The sequence below is a fragment of the Cupressus sempervirens genome, chromosome 9, assembly GCF_028749045.1.
Source record: "Cupressus sempervirens isolate cs-2001-9-10 chromosome 9, ASM2874904v1, whole genome shotgun sequence".
NCBI lineage: Eukaryota > Viridiplantae > Streptophyta > Pinopsida > Cupressales > Cupressaceae > Cupressus > Cupressus sempervirens.
Window position 1 is genome coordinate 311,462,378 of NC_143126.1, and position 16,181 is coordinate 311,478,558.

The 16,181-nt window shown below is 36.4% G+C and overlaps 1 pseudogene; it reads right to left on the reverse strand.

Moving 5' to 3' along the window:
- Positions 1-5,553: 5,553 nt before the first annotated feature.
- On the reverse strand, positions 5,554-7,007 carry LOC149538632 (DNA replication licensing factor MCM5 pseudogene; annotated as a pseudogene).
- Positions 7,008-16,181: the final 9,174 nt, after the last annotated feature.

Consider the following 16,181-nt stretch of genomic DNA (forward strand, 5'->3'; position numbering starts at 1 on the left):
TATGTTTACTTGATTCTAATTTTGTTGTCCTCCCTACACTACTCTTACCAGTGGTGGATTTTTACTTTCCCTTGGATCAGGTGGAGTTGGTTGTAAACCTGGAGGAATCCCATCTGTCAAGGGGTCCTTTCTATTTCTGAGATTGTATGTATATCGATTGTCATTACGAAAGGCAAACATCTCATCATACTAAATATTAGGTTCCTGAATAAATGGGAATGAGAATTCCTCACTTGCTGGTTGTTCCACTTGTGTACTCTATGAAAAATTGTAGGATTCCAATAGCATAGCATTGAATTATATAGGAGGAGGATTGTCATTTACCTATGAATTTTGATTCATCTCTTGATTACCATTATAGTAAGAACCATCATTGTTAAGTGCATTTTGGCTATCATCATACTGATTGATATCAACATATTGAACATTTTTGTTATTGTCAGTAGGAATGCTTCCATTATTCGATCAAGTGTTCCATTGTGAGTTATGTCTTTGGAAGTCATTGTTGTGATCAGGAGGATTGAAGCTGTTTACTCTATTGTTGTTCCCTACATTGTTGTTGTTATTGTTCCTTTTGAAGTTCCTATTATAATTCTAACCAAAATTATTATTGTAGGGGCCAACATTGTTTTATTGGAAGTTTTTATTTTTCCCTTGTGACAATCTAAGACATGTCAATTCATTGTTCATTTGTGACATGGTCTTGTTCATTTGACCAACTTCTAAAATAAGGTTATTGTTTGCTTCCATGGGAACTATGTCCTTCTGTTCAAAGAGGTTGTTTTTGGAGGCTCATACCCTAGATGTTATCACTTGATTCTGTGAAGCGGGTGCCTAATATAATGGAAATGGATTCATAGGTATGAACTGGCTAGGCACCATGGGTGCTCCTATAGGGTATGTTGGTATTGTAGTGACTGCTTGTGTTGGAAGCATCATTCCTCCTCCATTAGGATTGACTTGCTTTGTGAATGTGATTCCCTCTGCAAAGACTTTATCTAATGTGTCAATATTTTCTATAGGAATTCTTCTTAGAAAGATCGCAATAAGATGGTCCATAACATTTAGATAAATCTGAATAGTGGCTTGAAATGGTATGATGTATGGCATTTCCAACTTGCGGTAGGCCATATGAAAGTGATGGTTGAAGTGTGAAATTGTCTTAGCTGGATCCCTTTTAATTAATATGAATTTTTGATGCATCACAGCTAGATTGATGAATGTTTTGAATTATTCCAAGAACAATTTTTTGAATGTATCCCAATCTCCAATGCATCTTGGTAGTAAATTAATGTACCAATTGAAGGAAATTTCCCCCAAAGAGTAGCGGAATAAATGAAGGACTACATCCTCATTAGCAACTTGATTATGATTGCAAATTTCCTTGAATATCTTGACATGATCTTCAGCAGTTCGTGTTTCACCATAGATGAATCTAGGGAAAAACTTCTTAGGATTCTTAGGGAGTTCATGGAGTGCACCTCTCAAGTTTATTGGTGAGTCCATAGCATTTGCAAAAAAGGCCATTGGAGGGCTTGGTGGAGCTAATGGTGGTTGTTATGGACTAGCTATTGGAATATGTGGTGGTCCATTTAGTGGTTGGAGTGGAGATGGAGTTAAAGAAGATAATGAAAGTTTGAATGGAAGTGGTTGAACTCGGGATGTTCCCTTGTCACTATGTGGTTTGTAGAAGTGGGTAAGCTCAAGAAACTCATGTGCACTTGGCGTAGACCTTAATGCTCACTGAAATGGGGCTTTTGGATCAATATCCTCCAGCTTGCATCAATTCTAGAAAAAGTGTACCTCTCTATAGAAGTACACTTTCTCACTACTTTGAATTTTGTGCACAATAGAGTTTTGTGCACCTACAAAGTTGCAAACCTACAGACCTATAGACCTATGTACCTACAGAGTTGTAGAGCTACGGATCTAAATTTGTCAAAAACTTAGGAAATTTTTTGAACTTTTTTCAAGTGTAGATTATTGTAGAAGTGCAAAATTCTAAAACTTTAACAAATTTTCTACCTTTCTAAGAGTCAAAAGGGGCCCTCCTTCTAGCACCACTTCTGTTGGGTGGCCATTTTACATGAGGTCAACAATAGGAATCCATTATGCAATTCCTCTCTTGAAAAGATAATCTTTTGAGGATCAACTCCAAGGTTCAATATTTGTCTTGCAATGACCAAAATCCGCTCAATTGAAGGTAAATGTGATTGTTAACAAGGAGGCCTTTGCTAGTTCTTATTTAAACTCGAAATGAAGTAAATCTATTTTTTGTCTCAAAATCACACACAAAAGAACAATATTTTTTGTATTTTATGATTTTATAATGAATGTTATCTAACAATGCAACTAAAATGAGTTCCTATTCTAACAAGCGGTTAGAAAAGAAAATAACAAAATTGAAAGAAAATAACATGAAATTGGAATCCTAAACAGACATAAGCTACAGAAAACAACACACTGTGAGTTAAACTTTCAAAGAAATCAGTAGAAAACCAATGAAAAGAGGAGCAGTGCTTCCTAGAATCCACTGATGCAATCGTCGGTGAGAAACTTTAACAATCGTATGATATTTCACCTTTCATCAAATTTTAAGGACACAAAAAGTGCACTCATGCAAGACGAAAGACTATGCAGGCACAATTTGATTATCTCTTTTCAAGCTTGTTACATGAGTGGAATACATAGATCTATAGAAAACACCAAAACTAAAACTTGCACAACCAAAAACAATGCAATAAACCTTTGTCTCAATCACAATCTCATGAACAAAATTCACAAACAATGACACATTTAGGCAAGAATGACTACACTCCAAATGCGAGCACCAAAAGCATAATTTTATTGCATTATAATGTTGGCATTTATTAAATATTACAATGGGGTATTTATAAGAAATCATCTCCTCTATTTTTTTTGAGAGTGAGAGATATTTTTATCCAATAAAATACTTTTAAAACATTAAAACAAACTAAATATATACAATCTAATAGTTAATCTAGTGCTTAGAGGGACTTCATCCATAATTTATTCATTAATTGGATGCATGACCTCTTTACATGTCAAACCAAAGAAAATATGAGAGAAGAAATAGGAGGAAGCCTTCAATCAAAGTAGGAGTGTTTGGAGGTGCCAAAAATAGAATTTGGTCATTCACTAGGCATGTGAAAAAGTCAAACTATCATTAGAATGCATTCCCAATGCATGGAAAGCGTTATTTTTAGAACAAGCAGTTAACTATCGGTGCACCTCTAAATTGCGAAGCTATAGATTTGTGTACCTTGATAGGGTCAAAATCTAAAAAATTTACTAAGTGTCAAAATTGAAATTCTAACATCTAGGTTTTGTTCTTCTTCATCCCAAAGCTATGTTTGGATGTTTACCCTTGAATTTTTCTATCATCTCAGTAATCTAAGCTTCATCCAAAAGATCTAAAGCCTCATACTTGTCCTTGAGCTTTTGTCTATAGTTTTCCACCTCAATACGAGTATCTGTAAAATCTCTAAGTTTAGTGTCCAACTCTGATAGGGCTTCTTCTATCCTAAAGGCTTGTCGAATTTCTTCATCATCAGCAACCTCTACAAAAATCTTCTTAAAATTTTCCAGTACCATCTCTATAGGTAACAACCTTTCTCATTCCTCATCTTCAAAAATATCCAAGCATGCATCACTGTAATGTCTTTTTGCTTCCAAAATCCACTCTTGGGCTTGGTCCTTGAGCCTATGGATCTCCTCGTGTAATGTCTCCATTATTTTATTGCTATTTGTTCTTTTCTCTATCCAATCATCAATCATGTCTAATTCTTCCCTGATATATACATCAGTCAAAACCCGATATCTTTGGACCTTTATGGCTTGTAGAGTCTGCAAATCCTTACCCCAGGCTTTTACCTCATCCATAATACTAAATTCCTGCTTCAAAATTGCTATGATCTTATTCACATTCTCTTGCGTAGCATGCAGTAACTCCAAATTTTGTGTGATAATCTTGTTGGTAAACAGATTTGTCCTTTCTTACTTCTTATTAAAATGACTCTTAATGCCCAAATTAGGAACAATATCTGAATAGAACAGTTGAAAAGCCACTTTTGATTACCAGATTCTCTCTTAATTTGTAGGTACAGCTCCCTATTTGAATAATATTCAAGGAATTATGTTTTCCTCCTAAACTAACATGGGGTATGCTCTTAACCTGAGAGCAGGAGAGGCAAACCAAATTAAACCTAAATAGGAATTAATCCAGGCAAAGAAATACTTACTAATCTATAAACCAAGCTATAGAATCCACAAATCTTATGAATTTACAACCCAACAACTCTCTATGGAAATTTAAATGAAATGATTAAGAACTTCTTCTAAATCTTTCCCTAAATCTCACAAAGCACATCCTACTCTGATTAATTCATATCCTTATTACAAAAAGAACAAAAAATCCTTCCTTTCTTCCTGCAACTTAGATTTAAAAGAAAGACGCATAGAAGCAACAATCTCCCTAAATGGAACAAAAAAATCATCGATATAAAACACCCTTCCATTGACTCTGCAACCTCAAGTCTGTTACATCAACAATTTGTCCTCCCTCTGCATCTAGAAGAATTTGCAATAAATAAAAATGCTCTTCAATGACCCTTCAGTTATTCTTCAATTCTGGAATTGACTATTTGAATTCTCTGACTCTTCCCCTCTTTCACCACTTCTTTTGGCCCTTATCTTTCTATTTCATCCACATTTTTGTCCTTTAGTCCCATTCTTAACTGATTCTTAAGAAAAAAACATCCTTATATCATTAGGAGACTAAGAAAAGTATTTTCAAATATTTCCCCCTTCTCTTGATCCTTTTTCTTTCTTGGCTTTTTAATCTTTTTGGAAATCAAAATTGAGGATATTTAAGAAAAATATAGACTATGAAATTATACGATTAATTTGCTTTTGGGTATCTCCTATTGTCGGGATGTGAGTTTTTTGAATTGTGTAGATGTATTTTTTTTATATCTGAATATGTTGAACTATCTTTGGTCAATCATGTGTCATGATACTAGCATTCATAATCTTGATTGCTATCAAAATTTTAATGTGGATGGCTTCTGCTAATTGAAGAGTACATGATGAGGTTTTTATAGCCGATCACTCTCGCTCGATGTCTTCAACATTAACGTATGAACTTTAGACATTTGGTCAAACATATGGTGCGCACATTCTCTGCCATTAACATCTGAATACATAACTCTATTGGTGTAATGGTCAGGCAATACTACATCGTGTTGTTATGAAGGTCGAGATCTTCACATTTGATGCAGTGTTAAACTATCAATATGCACAAGTGACTAGTGTGAGGAAAATAGTCATGTCATCTCACTATGCATCACTATGAAGCTCTTATATGCATTTGGTCAGACAGTACAACAAGAACTGTCCAAGCTAGCATTCTAAATCAGCAATTTGTAAAGACTTTGATGTTGTGCCATTCACACCCAAATACAATTTCCTGCAGTGCATCAACCCAATAATGATTCCCTATTTGTGGTAGTAGAATATTCAAAGCGTTGAAGCTTATGCTTTGAGAATCATGACATGTCGCTCTCTCTTGTACTCCACTTCATCTCTCTGATGCACGATAACAAGGGCCCTTCTTACAACTAATTCATTAAATCTCATTCTTGCTAAATCATCAAGAAGACATCTCTCAGACATGACATTGTCAATTCCCATTCGCCTTTTTATCTATCTCGACTTGCTGAATTTCATTTCTCATTTTCGATGTCAAGTTTATTTGATCAGTAATGCCAAAACATGTAGCATTCATTTTAGACAAATTGAAAAGTCTCACAACTTATGTTACATGTTCCTCTATCGCCACAGGTGATAGTCACATCTTTACTATGGACTCAGTAATCTGAATAATGGCTTCTAATCGCCTGATGGTAATTGGTATGGGTGTAGCTTCTCCACTTTCTTGGGTTTATTGGCGCATTTGCTATCTAATTCTAACATAGTTGTTTTCTAACATAGTAAACTCAATGAATCTTTTAAGCCAATTTTTCTTTATCCAGAGCATCTGAATCCTTAGTTGTTTGCCTTGCATTCACATGTATTTTTATGAAATGACTCGCAATGAGCTTGTCTTGATCATAGATCCAAACATCCTTTACAATGAAGATGAGATCAAATCGAGAAAGAATTGTTGTCTACAAGTATATATTGTCTTGTATTGTCTTGAGATCATCATAACATCTAGAAGGTGGATTGGTTGCTACAAGTACTGAGGTGTGTGAGTTGAGAATACTTGTAATGCCTGCCTTTTCTATGTATATTTTTTATTGTTCCATTGCCTCATGAATTGCAACCTTTTCGTCTGCCCTCATCTTATCAAATTCATCAATAGAAACAACCCCTCCATTAGCCAAAACCATTGCGCCTCCTTCAAGATAGAACTCCTGCATGCTAGAGTCATAAATAATAGATTTTTTTATACCAACAGCTGATGATCATTTTCAAGAAGTGTAGATGGCTATTGGGGTTGTCTTCTCAAAAAATTTAAGGAACTGTGACTTAGCAGTTGATGGATCACCCAATAGAAAAACATTAATGTCTCCTCTTAATCTTACTCCATCAAGTAATCTCTTTCTTGATTCTCCAAATAGAAAATAGGCAACAACTTTCTTAACATCGGGATGACCAAATATAGATGGTGTAATCATGGAATAGAACTTTGTGTATGCATCGGGTCTTTGAGAAAATTCTTTGAACTTCATTTCTTCATCTATAGTAAAGGAAGTGGGGCCTTTGTTGTCAACCTTTGTAGCCTATTCAATACCAACAACTCTGATATATGGTTGCCTGATGGCTACTGCTTCTTTTTGTGTAGAATAATTGTTTTCTTGAAAAATACTATATATACCCATTACAGTCAATCTTGTCCCAGGCACAATTGACTGTACTAGATTGCGATCGATTGCAAGCAACATATTCCTAGGCAATTCTCTAGTAGATACATTCAGGTACATCAAGCTACCAAACTAGGGAGGTGAAGTCATAAAAATTCCCTCTATCAAAGTACAACTCTATTTTCCCAAGAAACTCAATCTTTACACCATTATGCTCAACTTTCTTTCTTGTGATGGGTTCTATACAAACCTCTCCAACAACATGTCCTTGGCTTTCAAAAAGGGGCACCAAAGCTATTTTCCCATTAGCCTTCTTCATAGTATCATGTTTTTGGTTTTTAAACCAATTCAATCTTCATGATAACACATTAGAAAAATTAGGGAACACTTTAAGGGAACTTCTTTTCATGAGAGGCAACTTTTGAAGATTAAAATTAGCTGACAAAAAGTCAAAAAACAAATCTAGATACCTTTTTCCTCAAAACTTTCTCACCATTCCTAACAAGCTCTCAAAAATGGATCAAGTTGCACCCCTCCCCCTTCTTTAAGTATAGTGTTCAGAGTTTTATCTGGGTGTTCAGGATCAAGAGGACCAACGACTTCAGCTAGATATCCCTTTAGGATCTCAACTTGCCTTCGAAGTGCATGAAGTTAAATCTCCTCTTGTTCCATGTACTTGAGGACCTCTTTGACTCCCATAGTCATCATTTGTCGGGATGAACCCCATGTAGGCCTTCCCAACATAACATCCTTCAATTCATAATCTTCAAGACAAAGGCCTTCTACATCTGTGCCTTTAGGAGGGAGAGCCACTTGTGCAAATAAATCTTGGTTCCATATGGTGGTGACAAATGCGAATGGTGCTACCTCATGTGATGGAGATTTAGGTTTGTTTAAAATCTCTACAATGTCACAAATTTCCTCCTCTTAAGCATGAAATTGAGGCTTGGTACTCCTCATTATCTCCTTTCAGATCCATCTACAGATGAGTCTTGCTAAGGACTTGGCTCTTGATGATGAAGGGGTGTGTTTGACTACCTCCTTCCCTTTAGTACTCTTCCTTGGAGTTGTCTCCTATTGAGAGGGCTCTTCTTGTGTAGCTTCAGTCTCAGTGGACCCTATAGCCTAAACCTCAGTGTCATGAGAATTTGGTTGAGAATATTCCACCATTTGTCCTTCTAACACTTCACTGGTCACCATTTGTTCTTGTCTCTCCTCTAATAATGGTTCCTTCTGAACATGCTCTTCCTCTAAACTCTGAGGTCGGGGAGTTACCGAGCCTTGTTCTACCACTATAACTCATGGTTGAGATGGAGGTGTGAGATCAGGACCCTATTTATCTGGCGGCATCTACATCTAGTCTTCCTGTTGAGGTTCACCTGTAGGGGTGTCCCTGATCTTATCCCAAATCAACTCTATTCCTACAAGCATGAAGTCAAAATTTGGCATTGAGAAAACAACATCGCTCCCTTCAATCTACTCATCCACCCATTGATGTACTTCATCTTATAAAGAAGAGAGCTCTAATGATTTTGCTTGAGTGGACGGTGGGGTACCTATGGCACTCTTTCTCCTTTGCAACTCTATGGCTTTGGCTAGCCAAGTTCTTCCTTGTACCTAGGGCACTTGTTCCTCTTCCTCTTCCTCCTCTGATTCTTCTTCTTCATCCTCTTCATCTCCTTCAAGAATACTTTCAAGAATAGATGGATTAGGTACTAATCTTCTATTGATCTTTTTCCTTTTCTTCTATTTTTTTGAGGTAGAAGGAGAAACTGGCTCATCTTGCACAGGAGACATGGAGACTTGTAGAATCTCTCCCTCTTTTGGTTGGCTAGACCTAACAGGAGGAAACTATAGTTCATCCTAGACTTGGGTAGCTCCAATATCTTGAGACCCTTGTGGACTCTTTTCATGGTGTTGGGAAGGCTCATGTTCTATTTGAATCCTCTAAGGTGATGTCCTCTTTCTTTTTTTCTTTTCCTTCTTTTTAGGAGGGTGAGAATATCCAACTGGGCGATGAAGCTGGTACACTATTTTTGGCCTAATAGGAGACTAAGATGTGAAGGTAGGAATTGTGACTTTCCTTCCTTTATCCCTTTCTAGGCAAGCATGTGCATGGAAGATCATTGTATCTAGAATTGGATCAAGTGGAAAAGGTTTCTTAATCCAATTATTTGTCATTTGGATGACATGTCTCACTTGATGATTAATATCATCTCCTTCCTCCCTATCATCCTCTGCATTTAGAATAGGTCTTTCACCAATTTTATCTATATTGAACAAGGGATCCAGTAATTTCTTAGAATCTTGTAGCCTTATCTCATTCGGGATGTTCAACTGCAGAGCCTTTTCTACTAGATACAAATTCATCCTACAATAGTCCCTAATGCAAACATTGTAATCATTTGTGGCATTCATCTAGTGATCTTCAATAGCATCCTCATGATGGAAGTCTTTTCCTGCTAGACTCTCCACTTTCCTGACATTGTAAAAATATGGTTAAGGAGAGTTGTATTCTTCAAGGGGATAGTTCTCCCAGTCCCATTCAAAAGATGGAATGTCTTGCTTCCACTTCACCTAATATGCTCCAATGACCAATGGCCATGCCCAGCAAGGTCTTCGTTGTCTCTTTATTTTCTCATAGGCCAACTCTATTTGTTAGGAGATCTCCAATAGTACCAACTTGTCACTTGGGTATCTTGGGAGCTTCTTAGGATTGATGGATGCAGTAGCTACCTATAGATAGGTAAACGTTTTGAATTGGATGAAGTAGGCTCCAAGAGCTGTGACTTGTGCTTTGGCTTCATCGGATAACCTCTTCCCATAGTCCCCTTCAATAAATCAAATGATCACAAAGATGAATGCATCATTAACAATTCTGTATTCTTTGATCTTCCCTAATAGCTTCTTCTTCACTAGCTGAGGATACACTATGTAAGGCCAAGCATTGGGGTCTTGCATACTACCTCTCTTGTATAAACTAGGATAGTTTGTTTCCCTTGCTACAAGTAGGTACATGATGTAAGAAGTCATGTAAAACTTCTTCTTGTCCTTCACTGTCCTCAATTGCTCACACAAGTTCTCACTTAGTGTGGTGGCCCAGTCCAATGGTATCTTTCTATGTCTGATGGTCTCAATAAAGTTGACCATAAAAGTGTTGAGGTGGCCTGCTACAGGTAATCCCATGGCTCTGCTTAGGAGAATGATAGAGTATCCAATATCTTCTTTCATGTATCCCCAAGTCATATCTACCTTGCCCATTATCCTTCCTCGAGGAGGCTTCTTAATAAGGTATGAGGATTGTATTAGGTTGATGGCCTCTTGCTAATGCTTCCTATACCATCTCTCAGTTTCTTCATATGAAAATCTAATGAACTGATTCACTCTTGGAAGATGGAAGACCCTCTCAATGTTGTCAGGTCGTAAATCCAGAACAATATCCCTAGCAATACTCTTGACTATTCTTTCATCAGGAACGAAATGTTGTGACAAAGCCATGATTAGCTCAGCTGACTATATTGACACGGGGTGAGATGTTGTGTTCACTAACCTAGAACAGATAAACATAGACATCAAAGTTGACCTTTTTATTGGCTTGTTGCAAATTCTCAGAAATTTACCTAGATCTATGTGCCTGATGTTAGTATCTCTAATCTCAGCATAATCATCATGGAATCTTGACTTTTAAAATACACCTTGGAACTTGAAGACTACCGGTTTGGGTGCTACTCCAAATATGGACGCCATTTAAAAATCTATACATTAAAAAAAATGTTATTAGTCCAAAAATGTAAAACTATGAATTAAACAGACATAAAGAAAAGAAAGAAAAAAAAACCCCATTTGGGCTTTTTTTTTCATTTTTTCACATTTTATCCCTTTTTTTATTTTTTATTTTTTTTATTTTTTCTTTTCAAAAAAAATTTATAATTTTTTTTTTGTTTTTTAACATTAACAATAAAACAAAATTGGGTGCATGAGTGCTGATTAGGGTTTGCTAGGGAGCGTCGCCAATGTGTGGCATGTGATGGAAAAGGCGCAATGTGTTACGCACAACCCAAAAAATTGGGGCATCAAAGGGTTCCACAGTTGCGGGTGCCAAGCCAAGAGGCACCGCCACTACTTTGAACACAGGTGTAGTGGTCGTAATAAGCGCTACTGCTTCTTTGAGCATGAGCGCGACAATAACAAAATAATAATCACTGCCACTACTTTGAGTGCGGACACGGGAGCAACAAGTGTCACCATTGCCTTGGGCATGGGCATAACAAGTGTTGTCACTGCTTTGAGTGCAGGTGCAGCCATAACAAAATAACAAGTGTCATCGCTACTTTGAGCACAAGCGCGGGTGCAACAAGTGTCGCTATTTCCTTGGGCATGGACATAACAAGCACTGCCACTATCTTGAGCATGGGCATGACCATAACAAAATAACAATTGTCATTGCTGATTTGAGCATAGGCGTGAGTGCAACAAGCACCACCACTGCCTTGGGTGTAGGCATAACAAGTCTTGCCACTACCTTGAGCGCAGGCATAGCCATAACAAAATAACAAGTGTTGTTGCTGCTATGAGCATAGGCACGAGCACGACAAGCACCATCGTTGCCTTACCTTAGTGCAAGCGCAAATACAAAACATGCCAAACTTGTCAAAAATAATGGTGCAAAAAGAGATCTTTTGGGGGTTTTATAACTCTGATTCTAAAAAAAAATCTTCTCCCGACTCTCAAACTATAAGTCCAGGAGTTGAAAAAAGTAGCAGGTCCCCATTCCTCATGACGAAAGGGGCGTGTGTTGTGGACACCACAACACTTACCAAACAACATGAGAAAATTTGGAATGTAATTCTTCCTCAAGCAGAGTTTGCATTCGATGATTCAATTAATAGATCCACAAGGAAAACTCCTTTTCAAATCAATTATAGCTTCCATCCTAAGGGAGTCATAGAAGTAAGAGACTTTCCTAATGATGCGAAAACTATTTTATAAGGTGACGAATTCTTAGCATAGATAAAACATATCCATGGTTAGGTCAAGATACTTTGACTCAAAACTCTATAAAGTACAAACAATATGTAGACAAGAAAAGAAGGCATGTATCATTTAAAGTAGGAGATCAAGTGTGGGCATATTTGAATAAGGCAAGACTTCCTAGAGGACACACTAAACTATAGATGAGAGAAATTGGACCATGTCAAATACTGTACAAATATGGAGAAAATGCCTATGAAATTTCATTACCTCCTAACATAGCAATTTCCCCTATTTTTAATATTGTTGATCTCACCATTTTTAAAGGTGATGCAGGTCCTAATAATGACATGCAGGATATTGATGAAATTTAGGCAGAATGGATCAAAGACCTACCACCTAGTCAACCACTTTAGTTGGAGAAGATTTTGGATTCAAGGGTGGCTAAGAAGATAAGGAACAAGACATATACTGACTTTTTGGTGAAATGGAAGCATCTACCAAACATTGATGCTACATGGATGAATGAAGAATGTATTGCCAAGCATGGCACATCTATTAAACAACTATCCTCAAGTGGGACTTGAGTTTTTCAAGCAATGGAGTATGGTGCAAGAGCACCGAACTCTCCATTCACCATGGTATCTAAATTTTTTTAATTCTTCATGAGTTCTACTCAAGGGAATTTAATCCTAAGAGACATTTGTAATAGGATCACCATAGGTATTCAATAATTTCAGCCTAATTGTAAGACCTAGTCCCCATTTGGTACTTTATAAACCTGGGTTTAGAATATGGTCAAGAAGAATTTCTTAGATATAGCATAGGATAGGAATTTATTTAGGTTTTTAAACATATTATAGGCCTTTAGGGCACAAGGAAAAAGTCCTAGAAGGATCTGATTGTGCAAATTGTTAATTTTACAAAAAATTGCTTGACAACTTTTGCAAAAAGTCATCAACTTTTGTTAAAAGTTCCCCCAATAGCCATAACCTTTTAATTTGAGTTGGGATGGTTGGGGAAGGACTTCAAATAGCCCTTTCAAGTGGGTGGAAGTGAGACAACTGTAATTTTTTTTTTGAAATCAAATAAAGATCCCATTTTTCCTTGTAAAATGTTTTGATTTCTGAGTGTACAGATTGGAACATGTGAATAACCTACCATTCTAGAATTATGAACATCCTAACTAATTAATATAATTGATTTGAGGATCTGAAGTGCTCTACAACTCAATTTATTAAAAGATCTTCCCAAGGTGCATCAAAACCCCCATTTTGGTGGCCAGTTTTAGAAATGAGATCCTAACTTGCATTCCCACCATGGGATTTCCAAAAAACTTGGTAAAATGCAAGTTAGGAAGTTGTATTATAACATGTCTGAATGATGGGAGATGGAAGTCAAGGATTCTTCATTTTCTAGCAAGCCCTAGCCCAAACATCTCTATGTGTTTGGTGTAGAACATCGGGTATTAGAGTGTTGCAAGAACTTGGGGAGTGGATGAAGCCAACCTAATAGTGGATACAAAAGCCTGATGGTTCCTCTTATGTTTTCTCATTGATATATTTTCCAGTTCAAACATCTAACTAGCATTTCCTTCATAGACCCTAGTAAATAGGCTTATACAAGGAATTTGTTGCATTTTTTGTTAAGACATCATCTAACTAGTCTGGAGTCTACAAGTTTGGAATCTTGTACTTCTCCCAAAAGGGTATCCATAAACCTTGTTTATTTTTAGGGTCCTTTGGAGATATTTCAAACCAAGTCCTAATTATCTTGTTAATAGGGCTAAAATGAGCTCCTTGACCTAATAAGCAAAATGGTTATTTGAGGCCTTTAGGAACTAGATAGGCATACCAACCTGACTAGTTTGAGATGGTTGATCATTAAGGAACCTCTCCAGCTTCCCCTAAATTCATAGGTTCCATATCCAGTAAAAGTCCTAATTTTGGTAGATTTTTTGCTTAGAAACCTAGTAGAGAAACTTTGGTGCCTAGGCTATCTTTTGAAGTAGAATTGTTTCAAAGGTGGTGAACCCTCTCTTGACTCTATTTTGGAGTGATTGGAATCACCCTAAGGCTACATCACATTAGTTTTGGTGTTTAAGGGAGAGCTCTACATCATGATGGATAATAGACATATCATTCGCTTCGTGTTCATACCTGTCAAATGCGGGAAGAAGGCTTCCTTATATAGAGATCTAGGGCACAAAATTCTAGAGAAGGAAGACATAAGAGAATTAAATCCCAATTAACCTTAACCCATAGAAATGGACCTAGACTAAATGTAATTTAAGAGTGTACTATACTAAAACCTAAAAAAATTGACCCAGAAGCTGGAAAATAAAACTTTTTGAAGCTCGATATCTTGAAACTCCAAAAAATTGAAATTTGGACCTGGGGTCAAGGATGAGTTTAAACCTTGCCCTAGGTCAAGGTCAAGGTTATCCTTGACCTAAAAGGTCATCCTTGACCCAGAAAGTCAAAGTCCTCAATTTTATAGAGAAGGTTATCAGAAATAGGCTAGAAATAGATAAAGAGAAGCAGAACAAGGGAAAATAGATAGATCCATGAAAATACCTATTCAAGGTGCCTAACATGAATCCAGACCACTTACTCATATGGATAAACATTCTTAACATGGAAGTGCTTTAGCAAGAGTATGGACTCGATGCAAACTCTTGGTAAAGGAGAAGATAGAAGAGATCCAAGTGGATTCATAACATGATAAAATAACACCTAACTAAGGACACAAGCCCCCAGGCTTAGAATTCTAACTTAACATACAGACATGAGGGTGTGAAAACAAACTGAAAAAACACCAAAAAAAAGGGTTAGTACTTGTAAGAATTTGGCTTAGGCCAAAATTAACCCAAGAACTAAAGAACTCAACACAAGCACATAGTAGACCAAAATAGATAGAGTATTATCAGAATGACGATATTCATTCAATAACTGGTTGAGAGTACACTAGGAGTGCCTATATATAAAGGCCTCAGGAGAGCTTCTAGAATGCATAGAAGTCAGCATCATGATATGTCATACAACTAGGCACATGTCCACCAGATATGGGTTATCCTACATTGAGCACGAGATTAAGTGTGATGATGTGAGGATAAGCCTACAATGGTGTAGCACACAAATCAGAGGTGTAGACAACATGTGCTAAATGAGGAGTGCAGATAATTGTGTTGTCAACATGACAAGTCAGTGAATGATGCATACTCCTATGTTGTAGACACCATGTGCATAATTAGAGTTGCATAACTCAATGAGAGTGCACAAACTCCTAAGTGTCTCACCTAAAATAATAATAAAATAATGCAAAATAATTAAATAATGCATTAACCTAATTAAGCTTAAGTAAGTGTAATAAGTAAATACTTATTTACACCAACAGTACTAAACAAACTCAAATCAACTATCACAAGAAACCTTGCTAAGAAATATTTCTCATAGTAATATCATAATTGAAAAGTTATCATAAAAGCATAAATTATTACATAAGAAAGAAAAGAGAAACACTTTAAATAACATATTTTCATGATATATTCATATTAGCATGAAAGCAAAGAAAAAAGAAAAGAACAAGTGATTACCTCACCTAGTAAGATGCCCACCTTACCATGATTCATGAAAAGAGAGGGAGAGCCAAACAAGTGGCCAAACCTGATAGTTCACCCATAAACTATGCTTGCAATTATAATGTGTCTTCTGGTGGCTTCTAGAATATACATAGATCCACTTTCTTATATCACTATAAATATGAATTGCATGTCTCCTCTAGATTTAGCGACTTATGTGTGTTATCTTCAGAAGATTTAGCATATAAAATTTTGAAAAATGTGTGTCTCTTCAAGATTTAGCAAATTATGTGTGTTATGTTCTGAGATTTAGCATGTAAAAAAATTGGAAAATGCATGTCTCTTTAGGATTTAGAAACTTATGTGTGTTACCTTCCAAGATTTAGCATGTAAAAAAATTGAAAAATGTGTGTCTCTTCAGGATTTAGCAACTTATGTGTGTTACCTTCTAAGATTTAGCATATAAATAAAAAACTAAAGTAGAAGGGAGACCCCATATATGCTCCCCTCCTTATTGTGGTTGCCTATGAGACATTATAAGGAAGAAGAAGAGGAAACCTACTTCACAAGGTAAGGAGATATCATGTTTAACAAAAATGTATACCATATTCATAGCAAGGGATATTGATCCCTGCAGCGAAGAGTAAAGATAATCGTAAAAATCATATGTCACTCATAGAAAAATAATCCTCAAAGAAAGAGATATTATCAACAAGACCCCAACCATAGAGGAGTACTTTTAG